The following is a 16,511-nucleotide window of genomic DNA, read 5'->3' as shown; positions in this document are numbered from 1 at the left end:
GAGAACACAACTTCGCGCAAGAACGGTGACAAGGTGTGTCGTTCTCGCCTGTCCGAAGATACAAAGATGTCACGCATGTGGTGTAACAGCGCTGTTTGAAATGAAGAACGCAAAAAAGAGTCTCTCTGGTCTCAAAGAGCAGGAAACGTGAGATTACTTGGTTCAGAAACAGATGGCACAGAGACAGCCCTCCTTGCTTAACTCGCCGAAACAAGTTCGCTCTAGATGTTCTCTCCCACGAAGAGCACCAGATGAACGTGGCGAATATCCTGTGGACTTTGTGAATAGTTTTACGCGTACAACATGGTACTTGCAAAAGGTACATAATTTTATGAGCCAGAAACACGTTGCATACAGCTGACCGAGAGAAAATTGATAAGCCAGGACCGCACCATCCTTCGGCGGTCACGCGCAGTTCTTCAGCCTTTCCAAGCCAAAATGCTTTCACTGTCTTGATACCTGTCCAATGGTACCCCTAGGTAACGACTAGGCGTCGTGAGCCACTGAATATTTCTAAAGAAACTGGACGTAAGGTCCCAATTACCTTGTCATAAACCAATGCTTTTCTCTTTGTTAATTAAACTACCACTCGTGTCACAAAATTTTGAGAGATTTTTAATAACGAAGTGACACTCTCTCTATAAACTGCAAAAAAAGGCAATATCGTCGCCGTATGCCAGAACACGCAGTTCACATGACTGCAACCTGAAACCATTAATCCCTGCATGGTGAATCACTTTCTGATACAATGGTTCCAAAAATAGAGTGAAGAGCAAAGGACTTAAAGGACACCCCTGGCGCACGGAGGAAAGTACTTGTATGCGCTGTGAGAGTTCTCCATTTGCAATTAAATTTGTGGTTGAACTTTTGTATGCCAATCTAATACCTTTACATATGATCGCACCAAGACCAACGTGCTCAGCTAGCATGAAGAGTATATTGTGTGGAACCCTGTCGAAAGCCTTGGCTAGATCAATTTGCAACATAGCTACTTTTAGAAGCGCAGCGTCACAATGCTCCAAAATGCTCCTGGCAACATGAATATTCGTGAATATGCTCCTACGCTTGATGCCGCAAGTCTGATGTGACCCGACCAACTTATATATAACACCTTGCAACCTCCTAGCCAGAACTTTCATAAACACCTTATAATCTACGTTTGTTAGCGGGATTGGCCTGTATCCTGTCACTTTGCGTAAAACATGTTGCTGTTTCCCTTTAGGAATCAGCACGGTGTGTGCCCGATTAAACAATGGAGGCAGAGTTCCGCGATTTAAAGACTCTGAAAAAACCTCATGCAATGCGGCGGCCATATCCTCCTTGAACGCCTTGTAAAAGGTGGCATTAATGCCATCTGGACCAGGTGATTTGCCCATGCCAAGATCATCGATAGCCTTCTGAATTTCCCATATACCAATAGACATTTCCAATAAATTTGTGTTCTCAGCATTAAGTGTCGGCATTTCTATCAAGAACTCATCTACAAAACCTGGCTCCTTTGGTTCGCGATAAGCAAACAAGTCCTGATAATAGTTTTCAAAAGCTTTCATAATATCTTTATGTTCTCTCAATATTTTACCATTCCATTCTATATCTAGTATGTCGTGAGCTCACGCATATTCCTTTTCATCTGACAAGGCTCGCTTTGTCGGGGCTTCACCCACGAGGTATCTCTCAGCTCTTGCTCGTATAATTGCGCATTTATATTTATCTTCTTCAAGACATACAATTTTGTTTTTGACAACCTGCAGTTGATGTGTGAATAAGCCCGGGTTTTCTGCTTCGATATTCACCAAATCATTTAGCTCTGCCCGTAGCTCACGTTCCTGTTTTCGAGCTTGATACTGAATGTAGCAACCACACTGTATTGCGTTCATTTTTATCGTTTGCTCAAATAATTCCCATCTTTCCGTAGCACTCCTTTCTGCGTTCTTGAAAAAATTCTCGATTTTCTTCTTTGTCTTATCCACAAACCCTTCGTGCGTAATTATCTTAGTATTCAGTTTCCATGTTTCTCATACAACCTTCTTTTTGCACTTTCTACCTATTTCAAACGAAACTAAGCAATGATCACTGAAGGAAACAGCATGAACGTCATAGTTCTGACATAAAGGTACTATCTCAGAACAAACATATGCTCGATCTAGTCGTGCGTGACTCGAACCTTGAAATTGTGTGAAGTGTTGGCGACTGCCACCCATCGCAAACAGAGCTACGTCATGTAAAAAGCACTTAATAAGGCTGTCTCTAAGCAAACCAACGCTTTCATCACCTAATTTAGCAGTATACGTGCAATCTTCTAGGGTCAAAACACAATTGAAGTCACCCAACAGAATCACACATTTCTGACATTCAAAGTACGCTTTTATTTCCCGAAAAAACAAACATCTGTCTCTCGAATTTGTAGGTTCGTATACACAGATAACTCTAAATTTAGTGTTCCCGTAACAAGAGTCATACAAAACAAAACGCCCATGTAGGCAACTTTTGACCTCTTTCACTACAATACCAAGAGAGTTCTTGACAAAAAATTGCTCGCAGCTTCCCTCGGGGGAACACTGAGGAGGATGCGGAGCATATAATTGGTTAACGGGGTGTTAAAGTGCGACTTACTTGGGTCGATGGCTAAATTGGTTAACGTGGTTGTGAAATGGGGTGTTAAATTGCGACTTTCTTGGGTCGATGGCTAAATTGGTTAACGTGGTTGTAGGAGGGGGTGTTCAATGAGTGAACACGTACACACGTATGCGAAAGGGCGGCGCTGGTCGAAGGGACGTCGATCATTGTGTTTGTGGATTCGTTGGAATTCATTTCACCGCGACCTTGGACGTCGACGCGCCGTACAAACCAACCGACGAGCGGCAACTGAGCGAGCGAGCGCCGACCTTGAGTATATATACAGCGCGACGGCGCATGCACTGTCAGCTGTCGAATGTTCGAGAAGGGGGAGAAGCGCAACGGCGCATGCGCGCGCGTCAGCTGCCGATGTTCTCGAAGCGCGACGGCGCATGCCCGCGCGTCAGCTGCCGATGTTCTCGAAGCGTGACGGCGCATGCGCGCTACATTATGCAGCTAGCGAATGTTCGTGAAGAGGAGAAGCGCACGCGGTGTGTAGAGGAGGAAGGGTGCACAGATGGTGGAGGAGTGAAGCGCGCGCGGTGTGTAGAGGAGAAAGGGATGCACAGATGGTGGAAGAAGGAGGAGGAAGCTTGCGGACGGCGCCGCACTACAGGCCTCGAGTATTAGATGCTCCGCATCTAAAATCATCCATCCGGCTGATGCTCCCACTGCATAGCTCACACACGCATTGTACCGCAATGAAAATTCTGCTACCAAGCTATCAGTCGCATCCTCAGTACTAACTTTAGTCTCCTGGACCACGAGCAAGTCAAGGTCTTTTAAGTGTGAATACACTTTATAAGCGACCCCAAACCATCCACCGCCGTCGGCGGCGTCCGCAGTCTTCTCTCTATCTTTGAAAGAAATAGGACTTGGCGGGCCGCAGCGCGACGCTCTACCGAATAAGCCACGGACTCGACGCTGATATCGGTGTCAGTGCCACGCCTTATATCTTTAACGCCGCTGCGCGCGTCCCCCTCCCCCTTCGCTCGCTCCTCCGCTCTCCTCGCTCGCTGCAGCTGCGCGCGCACCCCTCTCTCTCGCGCGCCCGCCTTCTCTCTCAGTCTCCCGTCGTGAGCGGGTCGTGCGATGGATGTCCCGGAGGCAACGCTACCATCAACAACGAATGCAGTACAACCGAATGCCAGCACTGCACCCGTCATTGGAGGTGACGGTACCGCGGTGGTTTTGCCGACATTGGAAGACAAGGCGGCGCTGCGAAGGGCTCGTGAGACCAAACGTAAGCGGGCGAAGCGTGCAGCGGATGCCGAACTGCGTGCTCGCGAGGCCGAGTGCAAGCGGGCGAAGCGTGCAGCGGATGGTGAACTGCGCGCTTGCGAGGCCGAGATGAGGCGTAAGCATCGAGCCGCGAACGCAGCCCAAGAAGCGGAACGACAACGCAAGCGTCAGGCGGAGAAGGGTGATGAAGGCCGGCGTCAAGACGACGGATTTTAACTTTACTCCCCCTCATAGCATCACCCCTTGCATTCGCACTTAACCATGTTCACCCTCGGGGAAATGCTTGGGAGTTTCTTTCTTGCATCAAGCGTTTCAACTGGTACTGTTTGCGACGCGTTCCCAGACCACGTACATTCAGCGTACCAATGCGTAAAGGCGCAGTCATGTTAGCCATGTTGATGACAAAGATGAAAAAAATTGCCCGCAGCTTCCCTCGGGGGAACACTGAGGAGGATGCGGAGCATATAATTGGTTAACGGGGTGTTAAATTGCGACTTACTTGGGTCGATGGCTAAATTGGTTAACGTGGTTGTGAAATGGGGTGTTAAATTGCGACTTACTTGGGTCGATGGCTAAATTGGTTAACGTGGTTGTAGGAGGGGGTGTTAAATGAGTGAACACGTACACACGTATGCGAAAGGGCGGCGCTGGTCGAAGGGACGTCGATCATTGTGTTTGTGGATTCGTTGGCATTCATTTCACCGCGACCTTGAACGTCGACGCGCCGTACAAACCAACCGATGAGCGGCAACTGAGCGAGCGAGCGCCGACCTTGAGTATATATACAGCGCGACGGCGCATGCACTGTCAGCTGTTGAATGTTCTCGAAGCGCGACGGCGCATGCGCGTCCCCTGGAGAATCAGGAGAATTGTAGAATGTTCTCGAAGGGGAGAAGCGCGCGCGGCACAGATGGTGGGTGACGGTGCATGCGCGCGTCAGCTGTCGAATGTTCGAGAAGGGGGAGAAGCGCAACGGCGCATGCGCGCGCGTCAGCTGCCGATGTTCTCGAAGCGCGACGGCGCATCCGCGCGTCAGCCGCCGATGTTCTCGAAGCGTGACGGTGCATGCGCGCTACATTATACACCTAGCGAATGTTCGTGAAGAGGAGAAGCGCACGCGGTGTGTAGAGGAGGAAGGGTGCACAGATGGTGGAGGAGTGAAGCGCGCGCGGTGTGTAGAGGAGGAAGGGATGCACAGATGGTGGAAGGAGGAGGAGGAAGCTTGCGGACGGCGCCGCACTACAAGCCTCGAGTATTAGATGCTCCGCATCTAAAATACAATGCTGCGCTTACCGTGTCTCGTATACCATGCAGTGGGAAAACCGGGGTCTTACGCGTCTCGATCCTGTCCCCGAACCGGCGACGATGACGCCGACCTGGTTTTGAGGGCATATTTTTTACTCTTTGCGGCCGTGATGCAATGCCACAGACGCTCCGGGCATTTCAGGTTGCGTTCCGTGCTCTCCACTCGGTAACGCTTGCCGCGTCCCGTGGTCGCTTCCGGAGACTTTGTGCCGGCTTCTAACGTAGCGATCTCGCCACTGGTACCTTTTTCTTCCTTCATCGATTCTTGAATGTCCTGCTGGCCGCCTGTTGCGGCCAACTCCTCGGATTCTTTCGTTGAGTCTTTGCCGTCTTGCGTTGTCGCGTCGGCTGTCTCTTCTCCTGTTGCCTGAACCGTGGCGTCGGGTCCCATGGCGTTGCTGCCAGGGGCCAACTTCTTAGCCTCATCGGCATCCATTAAATTATCTTGGGCGTCGTCTGTTGGCAGCACGGTCTTCGTAACTCTGGCATAACTCCTGACGCAATCTTGACTTTCATGTCCAAACACTAGGCGTACCGCACAGCGGGGTGTCTGGCAGTCTCGTCGTATATGTCCTTGCATGTGACACCTTAGACAAAGTGGTGCCCGAATTGGGGCCACAAGAAGGACGGTGCCCCCTCCACTCTTAAAAAGGTGCGGCAAGTATTGTAGTACCACGCCTTCCTTAAGTTTCAGTCACACCACCCTCGTCGTCGATATTGCGTGTTCAAAGCCCACGATGGTCTGGTTGTCATTGGAAACCTCCAGAACTTCACCAAACTCACCTAACGCTTGTCGAATGCACTCATTCGAGACCGCAAAGTCAACCCAGTGGATTTTCACGGTTACAACATGTTGGATAGGGTCGATGATAGCACAGAAACCACCCTTGACTCGGAGTCCACCTGTTTTGAGTAATTCATCTTTGTCATCCTTGCTTCGCATCTTCACCAGCCAGATGTGATTCATCCGGAAGGCTCTAATGCCAGTGATCGCCTTGATGAGTCCCTCTTCTTCCAACGGGGCCCGAAAGTCTTCCAACCGGTATGGCCTTTTTTCCAAATCACCGTGCAGAAACACACACTCTTCCATACGGTCACCCGACGGCAATGTAGGCAACAAAAACTGGTAATCTGATGGTGAAGAAGGGAACCTAACACCGCGGCCAGCAGCGGCCGCCGAAGCACCTCGCAAGGAGCGAGCCATCACATGTCCGTCTCCCACCGAAGCCGAAAGTGGAGTGCAACTGAGCCAACCCGGAGCACATCCTCCACCGCTTAAAAGGCAAGCTACTTATATCTACCACTTACCACTGCTCACGAGCATCTCGGAGGGAATTGTGTTTTCAGAATTACCAGCAAGATGGCGCAAAGAGCGCGCGTCGCCACATCGCGCGGCAGCGCCTGCTCTAATCTCCTACGCGAACTTTTCCCGGCTTATGCCTAGTTCACACAGAAACATCCGATTTTTAGAGCGACCGAAGTTCCCCTGTCACCGAAAGTCAGGGTCGTTCGCACTGAACGCGACCCGCACCACCGAATGTGCCATCTACTACGGGGCGAACGCAAGATGGATGCGCTGTCACCCGGTTGTTGTCGCGGCTCGCAAACGCTACTACGCTATCCGGTGGTGTATACTTCGACGATTCTCGTACGCAAGAAGCAAGAAAAGACAGTACTGCTTACTTTGCTGGCAAGTGGCTGTCTTGTAATGAACGAAGAGCAGAAAAATCCCCGACGCCAGCGGCGATGGTGGGTTCGTTTTGCTCTGCAAGACCGCAACAAGCTCGGTCACGCCAACAGCAAGCTCTGTCACCTCTTTCACGAAATACGGAGGCGAAGTAGGTACAGAGTAGGTTACACTCCCGTTGTTTTCAACATTCAGTTACATGCACTGCGGCATAACAAGTAAGTAGGGCTTGACCGCCATTTTTCGAAATTTCTTGACTAGTGCTCCTATTGGTCCGCGGAGACCGATTCGGCGGCAGACGCCGCAAAAATCGGTCCGAGAGCGATCGGCGCGGTTAGGCCCTTTCGGCGGATCTCGCCGCCACCGAACTGGATTCGGAGCACTTTCGGCGGTCGAATTACTCAGTGTGAACGCGGCCTTAGAGAATGGAAGCGACGCTCCCTCACGCACCCTTATCTCACGGCGGCGAGGAGGGCAGGGTCGTACGCCTTGGCTGACCTCGCGCTTTACCTAGAACGATTCTGGTTTAGTTACCGGGCGCACAAAGGTCACTTCAATCATTACAATCTCTGTTTGCGAAAAGCGCGTGCTTTTCAGACAGAGCAAAGTAACGAATGAGACGCTTATTCGCATGCATCCGTACCCGTGAGTACGTTTTGTGCGTCATTTGTGCGTGAAGAACGCGGGGCATGTTTAGATCTGCTTTTTATTCTGCGCGTGACCTTTCAATTTGTTGCTATCGCATTCATTGCTTCTCGTTCTTGGCAAAGCTGTGACCTTTTTTTTCCAGTAGCGGCCGATGACAAGGAGCTATCTGATGCAGACGGAGGTGTTGTGAGGGGACCTTGGTAAAGCGGTCCGCTTCACCGCATAGAGTTGAAAGGCCAGACAGTACTTTCTTTCACGACTTGACTACTCATGCTGATATCTTCTTCTTGCCACTTATTTATTCGGAATACACCAAGATTTTCTGCACTAAGCGTTAAGCCAGTAAGATTGTCGCACTTTTCGACTACACACTGCTAGTCGATTCTGAATGAAAACGAGATCAGCAGTTGGTGGTTCCGGCTTGTTGCCTGGATTAAGCTGATAGGTGAACGCTTCTTTAAGCGAAACGTTAGGATTCTTTGATTGCCACTGCCCTAAAACACGTACGTGTCACCTGCACAACTCCCAAGAGAGAATTCGTGTGACTTTCTCACCTCTTTGGCATGTTTCTTTTTTCATTTTTGTATTGATAGTTTTTGAAGTCAACACAGCAGGACATTTTTGCTATTATTCATAAATGGAATGGCGATGAAACAGAAGTAGAATAAAATCATTGGTAGGAGTTCATGCAGTCATACAGAAACGTTGAAAAGAAGAAAGAGAGGAAAAGACAGATGGGAAAGAGAGGTGCTGCGCTCTATTATTTACCTCCATTCCCAATGTGCGAACAGTAACTACTCATCTCGTCATGCCTAAACATAAAAAAACAAAAAAGAGAGGAGGCAATTCCTCAAACATTGTGCATCGCCAAGTTTTCATTCCTACCTGAGAGCGTGACTCACAGCTCCAGCTTCCTGGCGAATGCTCTCTTACACGTGCCAACCGACGCACCAGCAAAGTCTTCTTCTTTTTTTTCTCTTCTCTTGCCCAGCCTTTTTTCGGAACCCTACAAAACCGCAACGTTGCCACGGTTGCCAGCGGACGTCGTAAGACGTGTGGGTCATCATGGAGAAAGCGTGCGTGAAGCTTACGCGCGAATAAATCTCTGGCAACCAGCAAAAAGTGAAATAAATTTTTACCGCGCACCACGGCACGACCGTTATGCAATGAATTTACACGAAGCGAGCTCTCATTCACTTAACTGCCGCGTACTGCGCAAACACACTGTCCCGCAACGAACGCCAGTGCATGTCTTTGTTCTCGAAAAAGACCTCCTCACAAAAGAGATAAGACCCCAGAGTGCTGTTCGTCACACGCGAAAAAAAGTAAATGTACATACGAAAAAAAGCTGCTGCTAAAATTCTCTGCGTAGGCGTTGCGTGAGAAACCAAGCTCGTTGTATGCACTAGGGAAGAATTTTTCATCACTCTCCACTGCCTCTATTTTTACTTGAAGAAAACAGGACCTGAACGCTCTGAAGGTTTATTTTTAATTACGTACACCGTCATGCGACTAGTACTGTGTGCAGTGAATTCCCAAAGCTATTACAACACCTCATTCGCAGCATCCACTGAAAACACCGTGAGCTCCTTACACAATACTAGGGAAAAAAGATTCATTTAGCTTTAGAAAGCCTGCATTGAATATTACTGGACTTTTTAGAGTGAAAGCGAAAAGAGTAACACTGTCCTTGGTGCCTGTTTTGAATTTTATGATACTGCAATCATAGGTTTATTCTATGCAATTTTTCTTTGTATTTTGTGCCTTTTCTTGTGTATGTCAAGCCACATAGTGCATCTCACATTGCACGTGTGCTGTTAACTGATTTCGCTTACCTAGGAAGGAAGGAAGAAAGCAACAAAAGGGAGAAGGCAGGGAGGTTAGCCAGAAAGACATCCGGTTGGCTAACCTACTCTGGGAGATTAGAAAAGGGGACAAGAAAGATGAGAAAGAGGGAAGAGAAGGAAAAAAAGGAGAGACTGGCAGTAACTTCACTGCAGCGTGTAGAAGTTCACTGCAAGTCAGAGGCGTTCACACAAACCCGTCTTTCTCAAGAAACACAGCAGGGCTTTCACTGCCTTGTGCGCAGTCGAAGGATGTGGACGCTGCTGTAATAACACCTGCACAGAAAGAGGCCAATCATCCAGACGCCGCATTGCGTTGGCAAGTACTTCTCTGTCTGAGGCAAATCAATGACAGCAGCACAGCAGGATTTCGATATTTTCATCGGTGCCAACATTTTCTTTGAAGTACTTGTGACTCGTGTACTATTTGATTGTGCTATGCGTGCATATCTCGTGTTCGCTCCCCTTTAATCTTTCCACGCGGAAAGTAGCGGCCGTCGCCGTCATATATTCAAGAACTTTCCTGTTCATTTGTTTCGAAAACTCAAGAGTGTTCTGTTGGCATTCGCCACAGTCCAGTGTATGGTGAAACCCAACGCCATCGTTATGCTCAGTCGCTGCATTAAAACATGGCAGCACTCCTCCGAAGGGCTTCTTCTCCTATTGATATATTGCACATCTTCCGAGATCGGATGTGTTGCAAGCTTTGGGCATTTCGACTGCTTCACTGTGCCTTCGTGATTAAGTTTTCTCCAAGTGACGATTTCTTAGGATGGCATGCTCACGAGGTGATTTTTCGCATCAGTCGGTTTTCTAGCTACGCCGACAGTCATTTTTCATGATTCATCAACAATCTAGAACTTTGGATAAAGGAAAAAAAGAAAGATGACCACAATACGTATTTTTTTTCAGTAAGAATTCGGAAACACGGCTGAACCAAAAGTAGATAACAGGCAAACCTTGGGCCGAAACTTCAAGGCTTGCTTTTTTTTACTTAGCGAGAAATTGCTGCAGGGATGAAGCTTCACACGTTTGCCGCATTGGGTTGCGGACGGCGACGCTGTGGTGAAGCCGAAGTGCGCAGAAGACAGCCTCAGCTGGCACAACGGGACGCTTGTCATAGGATGCGTTTTGGTTTCGATTTCTTATGAAATGCACACAAAGAGAGAGAGAGAGGAAACTTTATTAAAAAGTCAGTCAATTGTTCAGGCATGGCCCGTCGCCCTTAGCTGTCGGCCGGAATCCCTTGGGTCTGTAACTTTCACCACAAAACCTCGTTTTTCTTACTTAGTGAGTTGTCCGCTCTCGGGTATACTTGCCGATTCAGCCTGTAGTGTGCGACAATTTCATGGTATGTGCGCATATACTCGCTTCTTTGTTCGGTAACTTGGGAGGTTTCAGGGGTCGACCGGTAGGTGAGACCTCGGGCGACGGAATGATCCTCCTCGTTCCCTCTAAGTCCTTGGTGAGCTGGAGCCCAGACAAGCAGAACCAGCTCTTTGGGTACTCCTACCATGTTTATTATACGGACGGCAGTCTCCGTCACCCTTCGCGATTCGTAATTTCTCACAGCGTTTTTTGAGTCGCTGATGACTACCCTGATCCCCTTTTGGCTGATGGCCAAAGCTATGGCCACTTCCTCGGCCTCTACAGTCTCGACACCAAGGACTGTGCAGCACGCAATCAGGCCACCACCTTCCCTGACCGCCACTGCCGTGTGTGCCGCTTTGCTTTGATATTCCGCAGTGTCTGTATACGCGACGTCCTGTCGACCGGTGTACCTGGATTGTAATGCCTCTGCCCTGGCTATACGCCTGCCTTCGTGAAAGGTAGGGTTCATATTTGTGGGTAGCGGAGGTATCTTTATCCTGTCCCTGATCTGTATCGGTATGTCTTTTGAACGCGCCTGCTCACGCGTGGGCTCATAGCACAATCTCTTTATTACTGCTCTCCCCGTTTTAGATCCGAGTAGTCTTTGATGTTGTGCAGTCACAGTAGCCTCAATTAGCTCATAGAGTGTGTTAGATACCCCTAACTTCATAAGTCTGTCAGTTAACGTGTTTGGGGGAAGTCCGAGCGCGACTTTCACACTTTTCCTTATAATGGTGTCGAGTTTGCCCCGCTCCGCTTGGTTTAATTTTAAATAAGGTGCCACGTACACTATCCTACTTATTATGAAGGTCTGCACTAATCTAAGAAGGTTCGTCTCCTTCATCCCAGCGTGCCTGTTTGCTATTCGTCTGATGAGACGACATGTCTGATTAGAACTGGCTTCCAACCTAGCAAGAGTTTACGAATTCTTACGGTTCGTCTGAATCCTTAGTCCAAGGACACGGATACTGTCGACCGCGGGGATCTCTGCGCCGTTAACATACAAGTGAATGTCCACTTAAGGCCTGTTGTGGAGCCACCGTTTTCCGGCGGGCATGAGGAAGAGTGCTTCCGACTTTTCGGCCAAGCATTTAAGTCCTTTGGGCTCCAGGTACTCCACGATTTTATCAATGGTGATTTGCAGAGAGCCTTCAATTTGGCCGTCACTGCCCTTGTTCATCCATAATGTTATGTCATCCGCGTAAATGGTGTGATTTAAATTCTCAATATTCTTTAACTGTTCAGGCAGTTTCAACATCACATTGTTGAAAAGAGTGGGTGATAACACCGAGCCCTGAGGTGTCCCCCTGTTGCGTAATTTAATGTCCTTGATGGATTCTTCCCCGATTTTTAAAGTTGTTGTCATGTTCGAAAGGAAGTCCTTGACGTAGTCATAAACTCGCTTTCCGACATTCAGGCAGCTCAGATTCTCCAAGATCGATACGTGCCTCACGTTGTCAAATGCTTTTGCCACATCTAACCCCACGATAACTTTTGTGTCTCGCGTTGGCTTGTCTATAATTTGGTCCTTGAGCTGTTGCATCACGTCGCACGCTGACAGTCGGGGTCGAAAACCGATCATGGTGTCCGGATACACACCATTGTCTTCCATGTACCTGTTGAGCCGCGTCTGAACGACATGCTCCATGAGCTTACCTTCGCAAGACGTTAACGATATCGGCCTAAGATTCTCGAAACGGAGTTTTTTACTCGGTTTAGGAATGAAAATTACATTTGCGAGTTTCCACTCCTGCGATATCGTCCCTTTTTTCTAACACTCCTGCATGTACATTGCTAGGTTAGCGATGGACCTATCGTCTAAATTACGGAGCCTTTTGTTAGTCACTCTGTCTGGCCCTGCCACTGATCTAGTCCTTAGCCGATTAATTTCTGCTCGCACCTCAGCCAGGGAGATAGGGGCGTCTAAGGCTGCGTTTTCCCATCCTCCATAATCTGGGAGAGGTTCGGATCCAGCGGGATTAATGTATCTGCTCCGAACTTCTTCTAAAAGTTCCTTCCTAGTGCCTTCAAATTGGTGCGTGATCCGTTCCAATTGCTGTTTAGATGGTGTCTTCGTGCTCTCCGGATCTAAAAGGTGACGAAGAAGTCGCCACGTCCCGGACGTACTTATATTCCTATCCATCTCCTGACAGACGTTCCCCCACTTTTGCTTCGTGAACGTGATGGCGTGTTCTTCAATTTGCCTGTTTAAAGCCGCTATTTGTTTCCTGATACTCTGATCTCATCTCTTCTATTGAAGTCGGTTTTCCAAAGCTTTCTTTTTCTTCTAAAGATTTACTAATCTCGTGTCTACCACTGCGTTGTCCTCCTCGGTTTCCACCACTTCAGTGGCTTCCTTAACAGTACGTAACACCCCATCGCACCACTCGGCAATGTTGAAAATGGGAGTCGGGTCACCCCTGAGGTCCCTGAAAAAGTCCCAATTTACGGCCTCTGCCCTTTGTTTCCGAGGTGTTGCTGGGCCTCCCTCTACCGCTAGTTCTATGAGCATGTGATCACTGCCTAGGTCCTCGTTTGTGTTGCACCACGTGGCACTAGTGCCGCTCCCCGTCAGAGTAAGGTCGGGTGTGGTTTCAACCGCGACACTATTTCCCTTCCTCGTTGGCTGCACCGGGTCGGTTAATAAATCCAGATTATGGGTTTGCATGTCATCCCACAATTTCCTGCCCTTAATTGAAGCCTGCTTATATCCCCATGCCGTGTGGTGAGCGTTAAAGTCACCGACGATCAGCAATGGGTTGGTCTTACTCTTACGTCGCGTAAAAGCGAAGAGATCCCCAAAGTCGCTTCGCCTTTGTCTGGGAGAGCTGTATATATTTAATACGAACAAGCTAGCGTTTTTCTTTCTTTGGGGTATTAGTTCTATGAGAACATGGTCGATGTGTGCATTACCAATGTCATGCTGCACTGCCGTAACGTTTCGCCTGACCAGGGTGGCCACCTGCGTACTCGTGCCTTCGCTTACATAGGATTTATAACCCGACAATGTCGCCTTTCTCCCACATTCCTGTAAAGCTATAACATCCAGTCGATCCGCTTTCCTCAGGAATTTCTGCAGAACCGCACGCTTGCGCGTGAAGCCTCTGCAGTTCCCTTGCCAAACGGTGTTCTTACTGAATCTGTGAGCCATGATTGCCACTAAGGTGATTCATCGGTCTGCCTAATACTTCTTGGGCGAGCTTTTCATACGCCCGATCCCTCTTCGCGAATTCTGTTTTAAGTTCTTCGGTAAGTTTATTATCCCGCTGATGCAACTGCTGTGTCAGATTTTGAAACATCTCGAACATTCGTTTCTCGAAGGCCTTACGCCATTCATCGTCCTGGGTAGATTTGGCTTCAATGTTTGCCTCCAGCTGAGCTATTTTCATGTCTAACACTGTCTCTACGCTCTCATCTAATACGGGGTTTTCCGCTTCTTTTGCCCTCTTTTTCGCTGGAGGCGGAGTAGCGCTCTGCTCCTCACGCCTTTTCATATTTTGATTCTGTGGCATTTGTGGTAGGGAAACCGGTGTTGTGTTAGACGACCTAATAGCTATTTGAAGCTCCTCTATTTGCCGACTCATCATCCCTAGCTTCTCTTTAAGCATGCGATTTTTTTCCTTAATGGTTAACATTTCTTCATCGTGTTTATCCTGGGAGGCCCTATCTCCCCAACCCACCTTGCGGTTTGGCGACGTGGGTCTCCCACTGTTTAGGACAGCACTGCCGGAAGTCCCCTCGTTTACTGGACCAGTCATTGGTGGCAGCTCTCCTTCCTGTCTTTCCGGTAGTCTTGGGAAGGAACCTGCTCTTCCTCTTGACCCTCTCCGATGCTTCGACCGGCTCCTGGAGCGTTCTTTGATCTCTTCCATTCTGCACGTTTGTGGATCGGCGTCTTTCGCCTTCCGCTCTTCTCCTTCCATTCGCCGCCAGGCCTCCCACTGTCTCTTCTTTATTGTATAAGGGGTCCTGAAAGCTTCTTTGCATTTCCGATCTGTTGTCAGGTGACCTTTGCCGCACAGCTTACACTTGGGCTCACATGCATGGTCCTCGGGTGGAGCTGTCATTCCGCATCCCCGGCAGCGAACATGGTCGCTGATACACACGTCCGGTCTGTGTCCTAGCTGGCCACATCAGTAGCACACCTCGTATCGTTTCTTATAAAGCACGCACTTCAGCGGTACGCCGTAACAGTACATCTACCTGGGCACTGTCTCATGTTTGAAGATGATGACCGATGAACTTGAGTTCCCCAGCTTCCTAACACCAAGTATCGGGGGGTTCCTTGAGTTGCCGAAAGCCTCTGGCAGTTCCTCTACTGAATCTCGGGTCGATGCCGCGCACCACACCCCGCCCGCTATCCTCGTGCGGCGCAAGGTACGCCATGACGTCATAGGTTTTGCCTTCAATCTTGATAGACTTAATCCTGGTCACATTCCTGACAGTGTCTATGTCTGGAGTGCTGAAAATTAGGGTGCCTTGCTTGTCGTTAACAATTAACACTTTCTTTTCTTGTCCCTTCACGGAATCCACGGAATTCGCGCTGCCGTGCGCACCGCCTCACTGAGCCTGGTGTTCGGAATTTTTGTGAGTGCCAGCCCGAGCTTCGGACGAATGATTATCTTGTAGTCGTTCGCCGGCAACCGCGGTAGGTACGACGCAATTGAGTGCTCCGCGATCTTGTGCCCCAGCTTTTTGTATGCTGCGTTCGCAGCCGCCGTCTTCTTCCTGTCTTCGCCGGGCTCGGCTCCACTTTCTGCCTGGGCGTTGCTATCTTGGCGTCCCTGTCTGTCACCTCTAGTGGAGTCACGCTGTTCCTTAACATGTTTTCCAACTTTCGTGATCCAGTCAGCGGTTCTAAATTCTTCCGGAGTAATTTCAGTACCCTCCACGGTCACCTCCATTGCCGTCGCGTCTCCACAACGGGGCTCTTAAGCAAACGCCGGGGGCGTCGGCCACCGCTGAGCCGCCGCGTTTGTTAACCGCTAGCGTTAGGCTTTGCTCGGCGGAGACGCAGTCGGCACCAAAATAGCCATAAAATGTCCCAAAACGTACTCACAATCCTGAAGTTGTGGTCTAAATGATCCCTAGAACTTCAGGCGGGCGATTATAGGAGTTGTTTGCTGTAACTTCACAATTTCCACCAGACCAAACAACTTTCCGCAGAGCTGCAGCGAGGCACATCCGAACTCCCTGTCCCCCTGGTGGCCAATAACGTCCAGATGCTGTCCTCAACACCAAATGAGGTGAAAGTAACGCCTAGTATTGTAATGTTAGGCTACGTGATGCTGATACCACCGCAGGGGTTGCCGATAAAAATACTGGCTTCTAGAAAAGTTTAACCTTGCACCGGAAGTAATGCCAAAATCGTGGAAAGTATCAAGAGCATGCTGCAGTGACTGTTCATTATGTGCATATAGAGTAATGTCGTCTGCTTATGCGATGGCCTTTACTTGAGTGTTACCATGTAGGGATAAGCCTCGAATCTGCGGATAGCGGTCAACGACCCCTAAGAAGGGGTCCAATGCAAGGATGAATAGAACTGGGGAAAGGGGACAACCTTGACAGACCCCACGCGTGGCTTTAAATGTGTGAATCTCAAGGCAATCTATGTAAAGGGTACTTTCTCAATTAGTGTACATTGCTTGAATGAGGTCAATGAACTGATCAGGGAATTTGAATGCATGTAAAACATTTAGTAAGCAGTAATGTTCTATGAAATCTAAAGCTTTCTCTTGATTTAAGGAAACCAATAGTCCTTGCGCACATCGGCTAGTGGTGTACTACATGAAGTCACA

This window comes from Rhipicephalus microplus, unplaced genomic scaffold (assembly GCF_043290135.1).
Source record: "Rhipicephalus microplus isolate Deutch F79 unplaced genomic scaffold, USDA_Rmic scaffold_50, whole genome shotgun sequence".
Classification (NCBI taxonomy): domain Eukaryota; kingdom Metazoa; phylum Arthropoda; class Arachnida; order Ixodida; family Ixodidae; genus Rhipicephalus; species Rhipicephalus microplus.
This window is presented reverse-complemented; position numbering follows the sequence as displayed.